The following is a 14,439-nucleotide window of genomic DNA, read 5'->3' as shown; positions in this document are numbered from 1 at the left end:
TCCACAAATGTGATGCGCTTTGAAATTAGGCACTTTTCCCTGTGCCTGTTGCGAACTGGCACAGAGTTGATGCACAAAGCATGACAGGGTAATTCACACATTTTATAATAAATACAATATATTATATTACACGGCCTGCAGTAGCGGCCGTGTAGTTATGGTTAAGTTGCTAAACCCACAGGAAGAGCACTTTTTGGGTGGTTTAAAACTTTGCTCCCCCTGGACGAATCCTCACCAAACTTTGCGAACAAATGATATGGCCAGCTCTGAATTAATTTGGCAAGTTTGGTGAGGTTCCATCAAGGGGGAGCAAAGTTATGGTTCCCCAATTGTTTTTTTCTAGAGACATAATCCAAAAAAACGTTGCTCATGCCTACAGCCCAAACCGCTGAATGGATTTTCACCAAATTGTCAGCAGGAGCGGCGGCTTGGTCCCGAAAGTGTGCTTTTGTAAATTGGGTGTAAATCTGGCCAGTAGTTTTCTTTCAAATGGGCTAAACATAAGTCAAAAAAATTAGTGATATCTGAGTTCGGTCTGCTGACCCATTTCCCTGTATGGTCCGTGGACAGTCATCTGATTGGCCTTTCAGGTGACGTGAAGTCCGGGGACATCGGGCACACCCGCTGATTGGATGGGGAAAAGCGTGAAATGCGTCAGTTTTCTTGAAACGCCCGCCATGTTGGATTCGCGTACACCGTGGTAGAAAAAGAAAAAAAACGCAACATTGCACTTGTCAAACTCAACAAACAATCTGTGAGGAGGTGGGGGGTGATGAGGATAGGATGGGATATGGACATAAGAAGCCAAAAAACTGGCATTTTTCATCCCCCGAAAGTCCGCAAACACTTCAGGTGTACCGAGACAGTCCTGTAGTGTCCGCGGACACTTCAGCTGTCCTAGGACATCTGTGCCTATTTCTACATTACGGGGTTGGTGAAAAGCAGTTTTTGGATGGCTTATAACTTTGGCGCCACTCAATGAGACTGCATATAATTTTGGAATATTATTAAAAACCTATTTCTGAATGGTGTTGCAAGGATTGGTGGGATTCTGTCAAGAGAGGGCACAATTAGAGGGGGGTCCCAAAATATTGTAAAGGCTTATAAATGTAGTGCCATTTGACAAATCTGCGCAACAGTTAGCAAAACGATTTTGGATCTAGATATACATGGTTTTGCAAAGTTTGGTAGGATTCTGTCAAGATGGGGCAAAATAAGAGGGGGTCCCAAAATAATGTAAAGGCTTATAAATGTGATGCTATTTGACAAATCTACACAAAAGATTGCAAAAAGATTTTAGATAGAGATATATTTTCTAAAGTTAGGTGGGATTTTCTCAAGAAGGGGTGAAATTAAATGGGTGGTCTCAACATTTTTAGATGGCTTATAACTTTGTTGCTTTTTGACGAATGTGGACAAAAGTTTTGAGAAAGATTATAGACCCAACCTTCAATATTTGTCTAAAGACTGAATGGATTTTACCAGTGAATTTGACTGATGTCCGAAATATGATTTTTATTTTCAATATATAGAATGCACTGAAACAATTCTTGTAAACTCGTGAAATATGTCAAAGTATTTTTTGAGTAGTTGTAGTAAATAAAAAACAAACACTTAGTGTTTTTCGTGCTCCTTGAACGACCCCTTGAAAGTACTTTAAAACTGCTCTGCCCTGTGGAGCGGTGTGTCGCAGTTCATGCAGAGAACTATGGCCCTTGAAAGGTAAGGATCGATAGCCACCTGTATGGCCTGCAAGGCAGCTGGCGGGATCCTCTGCCGCACAGGAGTACGCTGCGTGGTGGCAGGAGCGGTTGAGGAAGATGGAGTACAAGACGTTAACCTGCTTCTCCCTGAGAAAGGAGCAACTTTTCTCAGAGCACTTGGGTGATTGGATCTAGTGTGGCAGTGCATGGAGGTGGACCCAAAGTAGTACTGCCCGTGCTGTCTGCGACTGAGTATGCCCCCACACTCAATGCATTCAACACGGGAAGCCAGACCCTTTTGGAACCCCCTTTTGTCTTAAAGTACTGCCACACCCATGACGTTCCCCGGGTGCTGGAGATAGGCAAATCCTCTACCTATTCTTCCTGTTCCTCGTTATCCTTCTCAGCAATCCTTTTAGAAAGAGTACTTTTTCGTAGCTAATAACTTTGGCACCATTCTACTATTGGTCACCAAACTTTGCAGAGAGGCACGTGCTAACTGGTTGCTATAATATTTGAAATGGTGGCCATATCGGATTGGTGGATCATAGCCTTTGTCCTCAGATAGCGCCATGAGGAAAATAAGTGTGAAAAATATATGTGGGGTTACTTTGAGGACAAAAGAGGGCTTGGAAAGGGTCAGGAGTGAACAAAAATTGATATAGAGCTCTTTATAGGTGAAAAAAGCTGTGTCTGTTATTATGTGTGTGCTGTAAATGTTTGTGTCTATGGACTTTATTGGGATTGGGGTGGGGGGTCTAAGTGAGTGTTTTTATTTGTAGGTGTATTGTACATACTCGTTATATGGTTTAATTCTATTATGGTGGTTGCGGCCAGTGGCTAGAATCTTGGGTCACAGTCATAGGCCTTACCCCCCAAGAATCTGGACAGTTGCCACATACACTATAGTACTATGTGTATAATTATTATAGGTAGTATAAATGGTGTATACCGTATGTATAATATGGTGTAATGGTATAATTGAAGTGTATATGGTATTTTTGATTGTAGTACAATTGAGGATAGTGCTCCTTGATGCCTCCTCCACCTTTGACACATTGAACCATTCTATGTTTATTGAACGCCTCCATGATACCTTTGGCATCACAGACCGGGCACTGGACTGGCTTACCTCTTTCTTGACTAAATGCCCTTTCCAGCTGCAACTGGGCCATTTTTCCTCCACCACATCACTTTCTACCTGTAGCGTCTCCCAGGGTTCTATCCTATTGCTGTGGCTCTTTAAAGGAATGGTTTGGTCAGAATATTATTGTCCCTATGGGTCGGCCATGTGCTTTTAATCATAATTCGATCGATCGTATAAACATTTCCTATGCACCTGACCCGAGTTTTCATCTCCTGAACACGAGCAAAATCAGGCAGCAGGACGCGGCCATCTTGTGATAATCTTATCACTTGCCGCATCGCCGTGGGTGATCTGGGTTTGCGGCACTAAATCATATCCCCCACCCCTGAGCTTGACATCACGAAATCATTTATATTCTCCGGCTCTCTCCGTGACGTTGCTGGGCAGCATGGCCAAACGCGCCCAGTCGTCACCTATGCGACTAGATGCGGAACCCGGAAAACAACACACATCGTCTCACAGCGCAGCTCGTCGCAATTAGGAATATGAACCTGTACTTTAAAAGGAAACAACAAGACAGTACAATTGGTAAAGTACATTTATTTCACATTAAATGTTTCGATAACATTCGGCGTCTGACCTAATCAATTAAAATGGAACTTTTTTTCTTTGCTCTCATTTCATAAATCCGCAAATGTTTATCGTGAGTCACGCGCTGTTCCTTTTTGGGTACACAGGGTGTTCATTTTGGGTAAACTAAGCACTTCGGTTGCACGGTGAATTGCAAGGCTGGTGCTTCAACTTGGCACTAGACCACCGTAAAGGTTGTTATGTTGCTCCTAATCGCCGGTACCGCGTACGGACATATTGGACCTTGTCTGTCATCCCAAAATATGGTCAAGTAGATCCAGTGATTGACAATTAGCTGCAGCTGGCGGTTGAAGAAGCCGTCGGTCGGGGTCTGGAATAGATGACAATCGCAGAACGGCACGATGTACCTGTTTGCAAAAGATAAAAATCGAAAAGTGTCTCAGTAGCCGATCTTTATTACAATTAATCATTTCTTTATTAGCGCAGAGGTGACACAATGTTAACCGAGAGAATCTGAGTGGAATATCAAAGTACTCTGCTATTTGCTTCCGAGGATAGTGCGAATGAGAATGTTGAGCTCTAAACATAATTTGTAAACTGGGGCAAGAATTCGAGGTGCAAAAACAATGTGTTTATTAGCGTAGAGCCAGGGAGAAACGAGTGGTGGTCTACATGTGTCTCAATGCTGGCCTGCCCATGTGCCCAGTAGATAGCCCTGCACACAAAGGTTGTACTAGCACTTCATTGCAATATGCCAAACAGAACAAACAAGTACAATGTCACCCAGCAGTAACGGTCAGCTATTCGTATTTCGATTTTTTCTGGTATGAAATCATCTAAAGAGAAACATACATTATATTCGGCATTTCCATTCTCTAGGCGTAATGCAGACCGTAATGCAGACTCGTCCGTTCGTGTCAACGTTTTCTCATAAACTGAACATATATGTAACTAGGTGCATTTTTGGAATGGGCAACCTTATCATATCATACGTTATTACACCCCCCTTCAATTCAATCCCTTTCGAAATGGTCCCTGCCTCTCAAGGTAAAAAAACAATAGAACCTTATACTGTGCGCGAGACGCGTGGGCCTCCCAGCTCCCAAGCAAAAATTCAAAGCTGGTGACCTTCACTCAAAATGAACATACATTCTTACTTTGCAACATCCCGTGTCAACGCATCCATGAGAACATGAATTTTGAAGCACAGGCACAGAAAATTGGGGGCTATCACTGCTCGCTGTTCGTGGCGCTGCTCAGCTGTAGGTGAAATGTGCCAATGACAGAATGCCCCCTATTCCCAAATTATAGTCTGTGTAACACAAAAACTGAGTCAAAATGTGTCTAATAATAGGGCCTCCTCTGCTTATCTCATGGCCTCCTACCCCATGGCATGTTTTCACAGTCAGTACTTCTTGCGTGCCTAGAATGTTTTGTGGCCTAGGTCTAATCCCTTTTGTAGGGTTAGCAGTTATTCCACAGTATCTCAACTAAACTGTAAAATGTGAAAGCAATCGTAATAATTGTAATATATTTTTAAGAAAAGGACTGAGAGGATAGATTTCAAAAGACAAAATGCATACTTTATTTGTACAGTTTATAGAAACATTTTTTGCAAAAATAAAAACAAACAGTGATCATTTCAACCGGGATTTGAACGATTTAACAAGATCTGCTTTGGATGGACATGGCATGCTGGCAATGTTTTGGGGCAATGTATGTGTGCTCTGAACAGATTTTTGCGCGATTCCATGAGTATGCATCTCAACGACATTAACAATAAGATCTTTCACAAAATCAAATTCCATTTTCTCATATACTGGTTTGACAACCCATTTTTTGCTTCTTTTCGTAAAGGCCATAGTGTATCGAAGCATCCCTAAGTTTCCTGCAGTTCTAGATTGTTCCCGGCCCACATTCTTGTTATGCGCTAATACCGCAAGTAAAGTCCGACATTTCATCCCCTGGATGCCAAAATGCAATCTCTTTGGCCTGTACTTTAGGCACATGACACCTCCAAATCTCCTGTGTGACAGAATTATGTGAGCCCCTTAAGATCTCTTGATAGAGTTTTATCAAACACAATCTTCTCAAGGACTTTGTGTGGAGGTGAAGATGGGATCAACCACTTCTTCTTCCGTGCCTGCTCTGGGGACAAAGGGCCATGTTCAGATTGGTGGAAATGTTGGTTTTCTGTCCAGTCGTGAACGTTGGAACAGTGGTGCATTAGTGACCGACATTTTTCCAGTAGAATTTCCACAGACCCATCACATGTTTTTGAGCTCCACCAAAGATGGTTGCTGAAAGACTGGGACCATTGCAAAATACCTTCCAAACCTTTTTTTTTCCCTGCAGCCGAGATTTTTTTATTGATTGATTTGGCAACATGCCATACATCAAATTGATGTTTAATATTTGTATACTGCTCTCTCATTGTCTTGGCTATTGAAACGTGTCTATCCGTGGCTATGAGGTCGATTTGCATTCCCCTCGATTGTAGATCTTCCAGTAATTTTCTAAAACCAAGTTTCTCCATGGCCACTGAGGATTTACATTGGGACACCTGCACGACCACCAAACTCACAATTTTCTTAGTTTCCATGTCCTGAAGATGGTAGGTGCAGTACTTAGCAGAAAATCCAGGGCTGCCACACTGTCCATCGCCGGCTAGCCTGAACCGTCTGTCGTTGAATGTACTTTGAATAGCCAATTGTGCAGTTCTCCAAGCATCACTAATGGCAGGGAATAGATAATCACGTTGATATTTGTAGTATTGCGTTTTAGAAATGAAATGGAGTCCCACAAACTGAAAGAAACTGGATAACTTCATGAAACTGGAGCCACTGAAAGTAAAGCTGCTGCACACAGTAGATTGCCAGCTGGCAGTTTCCCCAGCATTGGCTGAGCGGACCATGAAAATGCTTTATGTGACTTTTCACAGGTGGCATGTATTTTGAGGTTACTGCCATGTGTTAGACGAGTCATGCTCACCAATGGCTTTCCACATACCTCCCCTCCCACTGAATGCACACATTTCAGCATCTGTATAATCTCCATCAAGCTGCTGTTGAATACTATGTATTTGGCCTCTTTTATTATACTGTCATCTGGCAACACTGTGGTTTTGGAGTGAACCGTTGTGGACATAGCCAAAACGGACATACTATAGTCGATATCTTTGTCTGTTTCGTCGGTCAATAGTGTTGATGCTTCAGTTTCTGTCATTTCAACATCTGTTACTTGACGATGGATAGGAGAAAAGATCAATGTGGACTGTTTTTTGGGGGGCATTTTTTTGGCGGGTGTAGATTGTGTCAAGTGCTCATCTAATAATGTTAAACTATCATCTATAAATTCAATTTCACCTTCCTCTAACGGAGCGGGCACATTGTAGCAATGGTCCAAGAACACTTTGCTGGAATCGCCGGTCTTTTTAAATTCATTTTCTGGCTATTGGACAAAGGCATCTCGAGTGTGAACACGATGTGCCTCAATGAATAGTTCCTCCATGGTGAAAACAGTTTGGCAAGCAGCATCTGTCATTTGTATCGCTGTCTGTGTCTGCATAGTCCGTACTCCATCGGGCAACTACAGGACAGATAGGAAAAGGGATGTTCAGTGTAAATCCAACATACAGTGTTGTACCATTGACATTAAAAAAAGCATATAATGAAGGCCTTAGCACAAAACTATTGCCAACAATAGAAAGTGTTTATAACTAACCTTATTTATATTTTGTTTCTTTAAAACCTTCTGTACTCTAACATCAGCAAACTGGCGCACCGACTCAGATACACGTTCCTCCGGTTCAATATATGGATCTTGTATACATCCCTACAAAAAATAGTATCCATTTAAAATAAGTCATTGGCATTACACATCTAATTAGACCGACTTTGTTTCATTCGATGGTACTGTCAGTGCGCATACATCTGGGTCCAGTTCAACTGTAAGGTCTGGTTCTGGAACAACCACAATGGATAATGTAATTGTAGAGGACGCTGCAGCATCTCCCTGAAACACAGTACTTGCATTAGTAAGGACGAAAAAGGATTGTAAATGGGACACACTATTTGGAAAGACGACAAAGATACATATCAATAGTAAAGTAGGAATGAAACATTATGTAAAACAATTACACGATATGAAAATATGATCAGATTATCTCGTCCTATTGAGCTATGAAGACACATAGCTCTGACACCGGATCTACTACGAGGGGTGTTTGGATTGTAGTGGACGCTTCAGCATCTCCCTGAAACACAGTACTTCCATTAGTAAGGTCGAAAAGATTGGAAACGGAACACACAATTTGGAAAGACAACAAAGGTACATATCGACAGTAAAGTAGTAAAGAAACATTGTGTGATGCAATGATACGTTGCGAAAATATGATCACATTATCTAGAATTCCATGCATAAAACCAGTCTGGAACAGAATAGCTAGGTAAAATTACCTGATACTCACTCGAAGTGGTTGATGACTCCAGGCAAGACATGGATGTTGAATCTTGTTCCTTCATATTCGGTGGATAGTCATGGAGTGGTAAAGGGAAAGTATTATTCGATTTAGAAATTCCAACATTACAAAATGGCATGTAAGGAGACTGAATATGAGAAAATTACACTTATTGAAATGCATAATATAGCATAGTTATCCGTCCCCATAAATCATTTTTCTATGTGGGTTCTACAAAACAAGGACTGATGTTTAGCAAAAAAGTCATTATTTCAACAGCTATTCAATCACATAAATATGGAAAGTACTATAAGAGGAATTTACATCGGAAATACAGGCATAAAGCTAAATCTGGAAGGGTGACTCACCTCTGGCGACATTTTCACGAGTAAAGTCGGAATAGCATTTCTGACCAATTTCTGAGTTGTTCTCAGTTGATTCCTCTTTGTGTACAAGGATGTGTCATACATATCCGGGGAGAAGTGCAGGCTGCAGATGCGGTATTGATGACCCCTCGTGTCCTCCAACACTTGTTTGACTCTACTTTCAAGGTCTTTCAGTGGATATCTGCTACGTCTGACCCATTCTCTTATTCGATCAACAGTCTTACGGAATACATGCATTGTAATGCCTTTGGATTTGTCATGGGTCTTGGAAGGGCAACCGAAAATAGAACATGCAGGCATTGTTGTAAATTCTGCAAAATAAAGGTCAACATTATTGAAAAAATATTTTACATAAGCATGTGAGAAAGAATGAATTGGACCATACATTGTTCATTGCACACTTTCTTTTGGGCACCGCAGCAAAACCAGTGCAGCGTGTGCGGCTGTATTATAGGATACATTTCACAAACGATTCATTGATGTGTTGAAAATCAGAAAATGTTACTTGTCCCTTGAATGTTCTATCATGCACGAAAAGGAAACATGCTTATACTATAGACACGGTCCGTGAAGGATGCAAAACGATGCCAATTGACACTGATAAACATTGATATATCGATAACATAACAAAAGAAACTCAAGACAATAGCAATGATACAAATTAACATAGCAGTACGGAGTTAGATACTTCGGAATAGATATAAATTACAAATGAAGGAGATATGATAAGGATACATGCCCTTACCTTGACCAACAAACAGTTGGATTCAGCAAAAAGAATAATTAGTGGCAGGAGAACAGGGACATGTTCACAGGTAGCACACTGACAAGTTCACTCGAAGCGGTCATAGAGCAGCACGTTCACGAGTTCACTTGCTGTGCTCTAAGATGTTCTCATGGTAAATATCCAGTGGTTTATAAAGAATAACAAAAAGGGGTGTGTTTGTGAATGAATGACATGTATATGTCGTGGTATTATGTGGATTGCAGGGGCACGGTCTGCTTCAGGGGAGGCCTGCCTGGAGACACGGGGTCTGAGGAGGCCATGTGAGCAATGGCCCCTGGGCGTGGGATACCTTTTGAAGTGTACATGTTGTTTGGCACCTTGCCCATTCGCGCCCCTGACAGGCCCCCATGGCAGCGCACATCTACTGGTGCGAACTGCCTTTGATAGTGGGGGGGTGGGATGGATGGGCCGGGAGGCGTGCAGACAAAGCACCGGAACACTGCTGAATGGAGACACACTTATGTGGATTGCAGGGGCACGGTCTGCTTCAGGGGAGGCCTGTCTGGAGACACAGGGTCTGAGGAGGCCATGTGAGCAATGGCCCCTGGGCGTAGGATACCTTTTGAAGTGTACATGTTGTTTGGCACCTTGGCCGTTCGCGCCCCGGAAAGGCCCCCATGGCAGTCCGCATCTACTGGTGCGAACTGCCTTTGATAGTGGGGGGTGGGATGGATGGGCCGGGAGGCGTGCAGACAAGTCACCGGAACACTGCTGAATGGAGACACACTTATGTGGATTGCAGGGGCACGGTCTGCTTCAAGGGAGGCCTACCTGGAGACACGGGGTCTGAGGAGGCCATGTGAGCAATGGCTCCTGGGTGTAGGGTACCTTTTGAAGTGCACATGTTATTTGGCACCTTGGCCGTTCGCGCCCCGGAAAGGCCCCCATGGCAGTGCGCATCTACTGGTGCGAACTGCCTTTGATAGTGGGGGTGGGATGGATGGGCCGGGAGGCGTACAGACAAGGCATCGGAACACTGCTGAATGGAGACACACTTATGTGGATTGCAGGGGCACGGTCTGCTTCAGGGGAGGCCTACCTGGAGACACGGGGTCTGAGGAGGCCATGTGAGCAATGGCTCCTGGGTGTAGGGTACCTTTTGAAGTGCACATGTTATTTGGCACCTTGGCCGTTCGCGCCCCTGACAGGCCCCCATGGCAGTGCACATCTACTGGTGCGAACTGCCTTTGATAGTGGGGGGTGGGATGGATGGGCCGGGAGGCGTGCAGACAAGGCACCGGAACACTGCTGAATGGAGACACACTTGATTCACTTAAAAACTGAAACAACCATTGATAAAAAATATGTTGTGTTTTATTTTTTTATTATTTTTGATGGCACAATAATACTAGACATTGTAAAGGTCTGGTTACAGCTCAGCGAGGGAAAATCCCCTGTACTAACCACTGTCGCTGGGGAAAGTTTGTCTAATGGCGCCAACGACACAGGCGGGTATTACTCGTCGAACGCGGTGTCCAAGCCTCCCATGAAGCCACCATGTGTACGAACGATAAGCCACCAGCCGATACCACCTATGAAAGAGAAAGATACAATCTGTTTTTAAATGACCAAGATAAGTGTATTAAACCTTAGTTGTCAATGACAATTCTTGTATGCAATGGCATTTTTGCCTTGAAAAATGCTAAATAGACACTGCACAATATTGAACAACTTTTATGCGACTATTACTAGAGAATTGCAAGACTAAATGGATATGACAATGATATCTTGAAGTTACGAGAATATAGGGTACAAACCAAGAAATAGCAGTGGCCTAACTGACATCACAACCAGACTACACTTACTCGTTACTTGGATTACGAGGGCGAACTGTTGCGCGAAGTTCGTGCATAAGCACCATCAAAATCCTCAACACGGACCGTGTGAGACAGACTGCCATGAAGTCTGGCAGCTCTGTAACGAATTGCGGCTGTGGATCACCTTGCGATATGTAGGACAAGCATCCAGAGTATTCTCGGCAGCAGCAGCAGTTCTCCACCTCGGTTGGCATTAGCGCGCACCGATTGCAGGTACACCAGGTGGAAACACCGTCCATGCGACTAGGCCCAGGCTCTTCATCTGTTGAAACATCCACCCAACTGTTGTCCAAATCCCCATCATCTACAGAGCTTGCTCTTTCCAGTAATTCCTACTCGGAATACTTGGGCTCGTACAGGTAGGGCATTATTGTTGCCATTGTGTGGTAAAGAAACGAAAATAATGTATAGCGGTCGTACTGGTATCTGTTCACACGGGCTACAAGCAACAAAGGTAGCTGACGAGAGCAACGAAACGAGTCACAGAATACTCAAAGAAATACAGCGAGAGGAATGGAAAGGAAAATCTGCTGTTGTGTGTTGTGAAACTCTCTGTTTATACTTGTCTAGGAAAGAGGCTTCCTGCCGTTTCCATGGCGACTGGCGACACGCCATTAGCTGAGGCGCAAAGAATGTTCACACGAGACGTGCTTTGGCGTTGTGAAATGGGCAGTACGCTTCTAGTGATGTCAGGGTCAGGGGCAGGGGATATGATTTAGTGCCGCAAACGCAGGTCACCCAGGGCAATGCGGCAAGTGATAGGATTATCACAAAATGGCCACACCCTGCTGCCTGATTTTGCCTGTGTTCAAGAGACGAAAACTCGGGTAAGGTGCATAGGAAATGTTTGTACGATCGATCGAATTATAATTAAAAGCACATGGCCGATCCGTAGGGACAATAATATTTTTTGACCGAACCACTCCTTTAATGTGCCTCATCTCCTCCTTCTCTCCTAATTTCTAGTGTTATGGATGATGATACACTGCTTTGCTTGAAACTTCCCTTTACTACTTTCTTATATGCCTCTCTGATCCGTGATTGTCTGACCGCCATCCAGGCATGGTGTGTGGCTAACGATCTTTGTGTGAATGCCAGTGAGATGGAGATTTTTCTGATTGGGACACGTGTGCCCTGTTTCATTCCACTTTCTGGCTGCTGTCCTTGAGCGCTCTATCGTCGCCATCCTGTGAGGCCAAAGACTGTGGGGTTAATTTTTTACTACTCTCTTTCCTTAACTCCTCACATGTTGGACCTTTTGAGCTTCACCTCTTTACAGGAATTCTATATTTCCTTACATACCCTCAGGAGCTGAATGTTTTGAGAGCCCTGCTCTTCTGTCGCCTGCACTACTACAACAGCCTATTCATCAACCTCCCCCTTTGTTTTGTAGAGCCCCTTTACCTAATCAGAATAGGGTTGCAAGAGTTATGTTTGGCCTGAAGGCTAGGGATTGTACCCCGGCAGCCCTAAATTTTCTACAGTGGCTTCTGGTGGCTGTACAGATGAAATTGAAGACCCTCTGCATCAACCACAAGGCATTCTGTGGCTCGGACCATGCAATTTCCAACTTTCTGTCCCTAAATACTCCCCTGCTGAGCCTTGTACTTCTTTAACTTCAACCTTCTGCTTATGAAATGCTTCTCCAAACAGAGAGGAGGCGGTAGATCTCTCGGTTTAGCTGGTGCCTTTCTTTGCATCAGTGTCCCTCCTCTTTTATACTTTAAGCCAGACTGCCTTAAGTTCCGGAAACTTTTCGAAACTCTGCTTTTTGTCTGCCTCTTTCCTTTTCTCGTTTCTCTGATAACTGATTCACTGCCACTGAAAGTGGTGGCCTGGTGCCTCATTAACTTCATAGTTTTGAGGCACTATACCTTGTTGACACTAATACCCCCCAATTCAACAATGCCCTTGCTGGCCAACTGCCTAACGGCGGTGCACCACACCCTTGGGGCTCTTCCAACCCAGCACTTAGGTAGTGGCATCCCACATTGGCATATGTGCATTTATAGGGTTACCAGTCAAATGGTCGAAAACATTTGGTCGACAGGACAATTGGTCGACACCATTTGGTCGAATGCCAAATGGTCGTATTTTTTTTTTTTTTTTTTTACCCATTTTTTGTTTTTTTTTGGGGGGGTCCCCCCCAACCCTCTTTTTTTTCTTTTCTTTTTTTTTCCCCACACGAAAACCCACAAAACACATATATATATATAAAAAAAAAAAAATTCGACCATTTGGCATTCGACCAAATGGTGTCGACCAAATTGCAGTCGACCAGTTTGTTGTGACCAGTTGACTGGACACCCATTTATAGTAGTATTGTGTACAATTACTTTGTATAAGTAAAAGAAATGCAGATGGAAAATATTTGAAGAGCATTGTTAAGTGACAGTTGGTGTGTGGAAGTGTAATATGTTGATTGGGTTACATGCAGAGTTTTTGGAAGTGAATGCGGGATGAATGTGTGTCTGTTCGAAAGCAGGCAATGAGGGAATGTTGCAAACATAAATTGAAAAGGGTACAAGGGCTGTCTTGTCCGAGGGTGTGAACGTGCTATCTGGGTGTTTTAATGATGTTTGGTCTGGAAAAGGGACTGCGGAGACCGTGAATAGTTATAAAGGTCCATTGATTATGTTTGTTGTTGTATGCTAGAGAAAAGTATTTGTGACAGAAAATTGTTTCTGTCCTTTTTGTTTTCCTCTAATATGCAATTGTCCATTATTTTCATTAGCATAGTGCAAAATGCTAATGGAAATGTTGGAGAATCCTATTGAGTCTAACTACTGCATTCAAAAATTTAAAGTAGATGGAATCTATTAGATTACATTTTTTTAGGTCTATTTTTTAACTGTAAAAGGTGGCTCCAAAATGAACCTTTTTTGTGTTTTTGTATGTTGGTATTTCTTATTATTTTTTACAGGAGAGGTCAGGAAGTAAGTTGGGGAAGGGAAATGAGGGAAGGGGCACCAATCACAGATATGGAGGGGCAGGTGGACAGGGGAACATGTTGGGTGTGCCTTAAATCTAAGCTAAGGGGCAGTGTTTCTCATGCTCCTTGATTGCAGCCTCGAAAGCACTTTGAAACTCCACTCCCCTGCAGAGTGGTGTGTTGCAGTATATACATAGAACTGTTGTCTTTGAAATATATGGATCAACAGCCTCTATTATGGCTTGCAAGGTAGCTGGTGGGATCTTCTACCCCACGTGAGTAGCCTGTGTGGTGGCAGTATCGGTTGAGGAAGATGAGGTAGAGGAAGACAGCCTACTACTTCCTAAGAAAGGAACAGCCTTTCTCAGAGCGTCCCGATGGTTGGATTTGGTGCGGCGGTGCATGGAGGTGGCCCTGTAGGAGTACTGCCCAGGTTGTCCGTGACTGAGCACTCAGTGCATTTCACCTTGGTAGCCTGAGCTTTTGGTACACCCCCAATGGTAGTAAAGAACCGCCAACCCATGATTCACTCTGGATGCTGGAGGTAGGCATTTCCTCTATCTCATCTTCTTGGTTCTCTTTCCACAGTCCATTTATTCCTCCACAGCCAACTCAAAATCACATTATAAAGCGCAGAGAAATCCGTGGAAATCTCACCAACTGACACAGAGGACTAG

At 43.4% G+C, this 14,439-nt stretch overlaps 1 protein-coding gene across 8 annotated transcripts in view; it reads left to right on the top strand.

The window, feature by feature from the left end:
* CHD5 (chromodomain helicase DNA binding protein 5) overlaps positions 1–14,439 on the top strand; it is a 2,731,226-nt gene that overhangs the window by 1,240,347 nt on the left and 1,476,440 nt on the right. The window lies entirely within an intron of this gene.

This window comes from Ambystoma mexicanum, chromosome 8, assembly GCF_040938575.1.
Source record: "Ambystoma mexicanum isolate Mex_15411 chromosome 8, UKY_AmexF1_1, whole genome shotgun sequence".
NCBI lineage: Eukaryota > Metazoa > Chordata > Amphibia > Caudata > Ambystomatidae > Ambystoma > Ambystoma mexicanum.
The sequence above is the reverse complement of the archived record's forward strand: the minus strand, read 5'-3'. Positions and strand labels throughout refer to the sequence as shown.